Source organism: Larimichthys crocea, chromosome VIII (assembly GCF_000972845.2).
Source record: "Larimichthys crocea isolate SSNF chromosome VIII, L_crocea_2.0, whole genome shotgun sequence".
Classification (NCBI taxonomy): domain Eukaryota; kingdom Metazoa; phylum Chordata; class Actinopteri; family Sciaenidae; genus Larimichthys; species Larimichthys crocea.
In genome coordinates, this window is record NC_040018.1 from 31,835,296 (window position 1) to 31,842,332 (window position 7,037).

A 7,037-nucleotide genomic window follows, 5' to 3' on the forward strand; every position below is an offset into this window, starting at 1 on the left:
CAACTAAAGCAACTAAAGGAACTAATGCAACTAATGCAACTAAAGCAACTAATGCAACTAATGCAACTAATGCAACTAATGCAACTATAGCAACTAATGCAACTAAAGCAACTAATGGAACTAAAGCAACTAAAGGAACTAATGCAACTAAAGCAACTAATGCAACTAAAGCAACTTAATGCACTAAAGCAACTAATGCAACTAGAACTGAACATGGCAACTAATGCAACTAAAGCAACTAAAGCAACTAATGCAACTAAAGGAACTAAAGCAACTAAAGGAACTAAAGCAACTAAAGGAACTAATGCAACTATAGCAACTAATGCAACTAAAGCAACTAAAGCAACTAAAGCACAATGAGTTTGTGTTTAAAGGCATTTTGAAGAAGCAGACAGAACTGAACTACATCTTCTTCATCATGCGTCTAAATTAATTTCTATGAGTCAACATCAACTCAAATGATGAAACATCACAGACACATTTCATCATCATCATAATTAAAACATAGAACATTAGAATTACAGAATTAGAACATTCACTTGTCCCTCAGAATTCAGACTGAGACATGATGACATCGATGGCATCAGCCTTCCCTTCTTAGCTTCCTCCGTCAGCGTCCTCTTCACTCTCTTCTCCTCTGCCATCATGTCCACAGAGGCTGCTGACTGCTGGGCCTGTGAACCTCTCTGGAACAGGTCCTCCAACACGTCTCTGTCTGCGAGGCCTCGGCGGTAACTCGATTGTGACGGAGCTGCACGCCTGTCAGCGTCCTCCGTGAGTCTTATCTGGACTCGTCGTTTCCAGGCCAACAGCGTGGGAGCCGCCCGGCGCTCAAGCTGCGGCGTTTGAAATTGATTAACTCATTTATATTCATGCCTGCTGCTTCTTTGAGCCAAGACAAAAAGGTTTTTCCCTTCAGCAGAACCAGAATAAATCACTGACAACGGCTTCTTTTAATACACCAACGCATACGAGATGAACTTCATTTGGTTCTTTCTGTGGCGCTCGGCGAAAGGTGAAGCCGAGGATCAGACATGAGGAGAAGGTTCAGGTGATCAATCTGGAACACGTCCAGACGACATAATTAAACTTCAGATGCTCTTATTAAATGCTGCATGATCTGACAGGATGTAATGAAGTGGCAGCTGGCCCCGCCCCCGCCCGCCGCCGCCTGAGTGGCGGCCGGCGGCTCCGTGTCGTGACATCACGCTGACTCTCCTCATTAGACTAATTGAGCAGCCAGCGCCTCACATCAGACAGCGGGCGAACAGCTTAGCGAGCAGCGTGGAGCGTCCACATCCACCCACCTACACATCAATAACACATCCACCCACCTACACACTGCAGCTGCCACCTGTGTGTGTGTGTGTGTGTGTGTGTGTGTGTGTGTGTGTGTGTGTGTGTGTGTGTGTGTGTGTGTGTGAGTAAAGCCAAACTTTTCTGGTAGTTTGAGCAGTGACTGTTTTTATAACACACAGACCTAAAACTTTATGTACGAGCAAATGTTAGCTCAGTTTGTTTGTGACACATTTGGATGGAAACATTCAAACTGTTCTGGACAGGCAGAACCAGAACCAAGACTCGGTCCAGGTCCAGGTGAACTTCCTGGGTGTCTGTCTGTGTGGAGGACTGATGACCTTTGAGCACAGGAAGCATCGATCTGATGATTTCCAGGTGAAAACACGTCAAAGTCAAAGTTGGCTGAAAGGTTTGAAACGTCTAAAGGCCGACCCACAGCAAACCCTGCAGCAACGTTCTGCAACGTTAAAAAACTGTTACAGCAGCAGAGCCGTGTCTTCAGAGTGTTTGACGATCATGGACGTGAGAACGTGAAGATTCACTGAATAAAGTGAACCATGACGAACACACAGCTCTGAGAACAGTCTCCAGTCTTTAGGTGGTTTCTTACCTGATCATTTATTAGAGTTAGAATTAGAGACACTCTCAAAGTTCATCAGAAGTGCCTGAGTCGGTCTCACATTCTGCCCAACTCATCCTGGTGGATCGACTTTAAACCCCAAGATAACAGCACAAATACTACACGCCCAGAATGAGTCACAGAGAATGTCTTTACCCATGGAGGTGTTATTGTCAGCATGTTCTAGTCTGGAGACACAGATGTCTGTTTACGCAGATTGGACCGTCAACAACAAGCTATCTATTATGTCTATGAAGGCAGCAACAGGTCTCTGTGACCCTGGACACCACAGTGTTGAGATAGACTGGCACCTACTGTTCCCAACCAAAGACAAACAACTAATACTGCTGAGGACCTCAAGGCCCACACGGGACCTCAAGGCCCACACGGGACCTCAAGGCCCACACGGGACCTCGTTAACCTCAGGAGAGGAAACTCCAGAAGAAGTCACAGGTAAACAGCTTCGTTAGCTTGTATTTGTCTCACCTGGACACCGGCAGCTCAGATTATTTCTGTTCTTCTCAGAGTTCAGAGGAAGAAAAAAAGAAAGAGAGAGAGAGAGAGAGAGAGAGAGATACAACACCGCCCCGAGGGAAATTTCCACATATCGGATGTGCTGACAACACGCCGCCGCCGAGATTAACTCTGTGAAACGCAGTGGAAAACATCCCTCCCCTGCACCTCTCCACGGGCCATTAATCTGAGACGACATGCAGGAGACGGGCGGAGAAGGCGGAGAAGGCGGAGGGCGTAGTGACGGCTGAGACTGAAACAGAAAGAGGCGGTGACGTCTATTTCCTCAGATATTGGCACCATCATGTCATGTTTGCTCAGTGTGTGGAGAGGCGATGGAGTGTGTGTTTTCCAGTCCACGCTCAGGCTGCAGTCTTCCTCCTTATAACAGCATTCACTGCTGCTCTGTAGCTGCTGTCAGCTAATGTTAGCTCACTTTGTTAGCTGGTATGTTTCTTCATGCTGAGCTCAGAGACTCTTCTGGATTGTTCAGTGCACTTTGCAGATGCTGCTCAGCTCTTCTTCAGCTGCCTCTGGTAGACTGCTTTTCCTACAGGTTGCATCTTCTGTGTCACCAGTTTTCTTGTTTTTCATTCATCTCTTGTTCAGTTCAATCATGTTATTAAAACTCTTTTTTCCAGGATGTTTCCAGGCCTGGAAATCTAAACGTTTACAGCTGCAGAAATCACAAAAACCTTCAGTTAATTCATTTGTAGACATTTCTGTAGGAAGCGATCAGACCTCAGGCTGTGACGCGTTTCCTGGAGTCTGAACGTGGAGCTGTGTGGATGTGATGAAGTGTTGGACCCTCCACAGCTGATCATCAAGGGTGGAGGTAACAAGGTCTGCGGGGACGTCACGGAGACTAGGTCCAGGTTTTAGACAGTCTGCGGGGACGTCACAGAGACTACGTCCAGGTTTTAGACAGTCTGCGGGGACGTCACGGAGACTACGTCCAGGTTTTAGACAGTCTGCGGGGACGTCACGGAGACTACGTCCAGGTTTTAGACAGTCTGTAGGACGTCACGGAGACTACGTCCAACATAACTTAACAGCCAGCTACAGTTTACTTCACTGTTCCATCAGGAAAGTCTGTAAATCACAGAGAGTTTGGTCTTGTTATTCCTCTTTGTGTATTTTGTTTCTTTGATGAGATAAAAACAGTTTTTCGCTCCGGGCCTCGGTTGATTCATCAAACTGGAGACGAGGCAGAGAGGCCATCTCGTGAGTGGATTGGAGGATTGGGGGATTTATGCGTCGCCCTGTATCCGAGCCATGCCTGGCAGATTACTGAATCATTTAACCCCCGTAATCACGACAATCCGTTATCTGAGGAGCGCGGGATGTGATGTGTGTTTTCTGGCTGCAGCGTCGGCGTCTGTTTGTTCTCAACAAAGACGAGCACCAACATCTCCAGCAGCTTGAATCAATTACACAGTGATGTCTGTTTTATGGCATGGAGAGCAGACTGCTTCTGTATTTATTACTGTCAAACAGAGAGAACGAGGAATGAATCAAACAAATATTGTCTTTCATAACGCCTGAATCTTCTTCTTCTGTGGTGACATGGAGCCTGTTGGTTTGATAAAAGTCACATTCACAGCCCATCATCAGCTTTCATTGTGGAAACAGAACGGGCTGCAGCAGAACCTCTGAACCAGCAGTGTCCAGTCTAACAGTGAACACGGACAGAACCTCTGAACCGCAGTGTCCCGTCTAACAGTGAACACAGCGTACAGAACCTCTGAACCAGCAGTGTCCAGTCTAACAGTGAAATCCGAGCGACGACCTCTGAACGGCAGTGTCAGTCTAACAGTGAACACAGCGACAGAACCTCTGAACCGGCAGTGTCCAGTCAACAGTGGAACACAGGGCAGAACCTCTGACCCGCAGTGTCCGCAGTCTAACAGTGCAACAGCGGCACAGAACCTCTGAAACAACGGGGCAGTGCCAGTCAACAGTGAAACGCGAACAAACCTCTGAACCGGGCAGTGTCCAGTCAACAGGAAACCGCGGCAGAAACTCTGAACCGGCAGTGTCCAGTCTAAACAGTAACACGGCGACCGAACCTCTGAACCAGCAGTGTCCAGTCTAACAGTGAACACCGCGGAACAGAAACCTCTTGACCGGCATTGTCCCCGTCTAACATTGAACGCGGTGACAAGCCCTCTGAACAGCAGTGTCCAGTCTAACAGTGAAACACAGCAACAGGAACCTCTGAAACCGGCAGTGTCCAGTCTAACAGTGAACACAGCGACAGAACCTCTGAACCGGCAGTGTCCAGTCTAACAGTGAACACAGCAACAGAACCTCTGAACCGGCAGTGTCCAGTCTAACAGTGAACACAGTAGCCTGCTAAAGTGGTTTTCTTGCCGGGTTTGGCTCCTGGCATCCTGGGCTTATTCACATCATTAGTGTGAAGTTATTCCCTGTTGGTGCTTGAACCAATCATCAACTGTGTCTGTGAAGTGAAGCTAAAAGCTGCAGTTCCTCTAACCTCCACCTGAGGCTGGCTCCAGCAGTGAGTCAGTCTCCATAAGTCCCCATGTCCAAATGTCCAACTTCACAGCAGAAATAAACATGTTTACAGCCTGGTACAAAAAACAGTTTTGGTCTCTGTAGCTAATTTCCCCGTTCATGACAACTGTACTGAGGGTGAATTTATATACAACTCACCTGTTCACATTATATTAAGGCTTAAAGTTATGCAGGATTAAGAGCGTGGACGCTTTGATTGACAGGTGGGTGTGGTTACAAACATGTTACGTGTCTTTATTTTTACAGTTTGATCGCGTATTCTTTGTGTTTCCCTTCAAACCAACAGAGAGTCATTGTGCTTTCATCTGGAGGACAAACGCAGTTCATCATGTTTCCACCTGACAGAGCTCTTAAATTGAATTGTTCTGCCTCTGACGTTGGTGTTATCCTCAGCGTCTATTTAAAGCCAATTCCAGCGCGGGGCAAACGGCAATGAAACAGGAGATGAGGGTGGTGGTAACATGACAGAGACATTCTTCTCCGTACTCCCATTTAGCTTCTCCAAATGAGAATATATTTCTCAACAATAGGATCTATTCTTCACGGCGGAGACAGAAAAGTGATAGAAAAATTCAATAACAGAGCCGGAGCTCTTTTCTTCTTCTTCTAGTCCTTGATTAAAAATGGAGAGGTGCCACTCAGCGGAGAGAGAAAGCAGACCCGCCTCGGACACAATGGAAGGAGAGAGGAGGAGGAGGAGGAGGAGGAGGAGGAGGTGGAGGAAAGGAGGAGGAGGAGGTGGAGTAAATGGATGGAGGTGGATGCAGATTAATTGATGAATTCGGTGCCATGAACTGTGTCACTCATTGTCTGAGCTACAATGAAATGTGTCCGCGACACAAATGGAATCCATTTTCCGGGCCGACACTGATTGTCTCTTTATCATCACACTGATGTTTTTTTTTTTTTTTTTTAACAACTGAGCTACGGTGCCGCCCGGGCTGCCTACACCACCGAGCTGCCAATCAACTGAGCACGCCCTCACTGAGCTGCTTGGGCCTCACTGAGCTGGCCTCACCTGAGGGCGCGTGCTACCGAGCTGCCTCACACTGCCTTACGAGGCGGCCCTCTACATGGAGGCTGCTGCTCACCGAGCTGCCCATGAGCTGACTTGCCCCTGACTGCCTCACTGACTGCTGGCCTGCATCCGAGCTGCCTCACTGAGCTGCCTCACCGAGCTGCCTCATGAGCCTCACGAAGCTGCTGTCACCGGCGCTGCCTCACTGGCTGCCCGTGCCGCACTCAGGCTGACTGTGCCTCACTGAGCGCTGTGGGCCTCACGAGCTTGCTGTGGGCCTCACCGTAGCTGCTCTCAAGGCAGCGGCCTACCGAGCTGCGGCCGCATGCTCACCTAGCTGCCTCACTGAGCGTGTCCTCACTGAGCGGCCTCACCGAGCGCCTCAATGAGCTGTCTTCCGTCACTGAGGCTCCTCCGCTGTTGCCTACACTGAGCTGCCTCATGAGCTGCCTCACTGATCTGCTGTGCCTCACTGAGCTCGCCGACTACCTGCTCACGAGCCTGCCTCAACCGTAGCTGCCCGATGCTGCCGCACGAGCCTCCTACTCGAGCTTGCCTCACTGAAGCGGTGCCTCACTGAGCTCGCTCAATGAGCTCGGCTCACGAGTGCCTCATGAGCTGCCTCACTGATCTGCCGCACTGAGCTGCTGTGCCTCACTGAGCTGACTCACTGAGCTGCCCTCAACCGAGCTGCTTGGCCTCACTGAGCTGCATCACCGAGCGCCTACACTGAGCTGCCCTCACCGAGCTGCCCTCACTGACTTCCTCACCGAGCTGCCTCACTGAGCTGCCTCACTGAGCTGCCTCCTGAGCTTGCTGGTGCCTCACGGACTTGCTGATGCCTCACGAGCTGCCTACCGAGCTGCCTCACTGAGCTGCCTCAATGAGCTGCTGTGCCTCAACCGAGCTTGCCTCACCGAGCTGCCTCACTGAGCTGCTGTCCGCACCGAGCTCCTCAACCGAGCTGCCTCACCGAGCTGCCCTCACAGAGCTGCCTCACTGAGCCCGGCTGGTTCAGCTCTCGTTGTTTTATGTTTAACACGTAGCTCA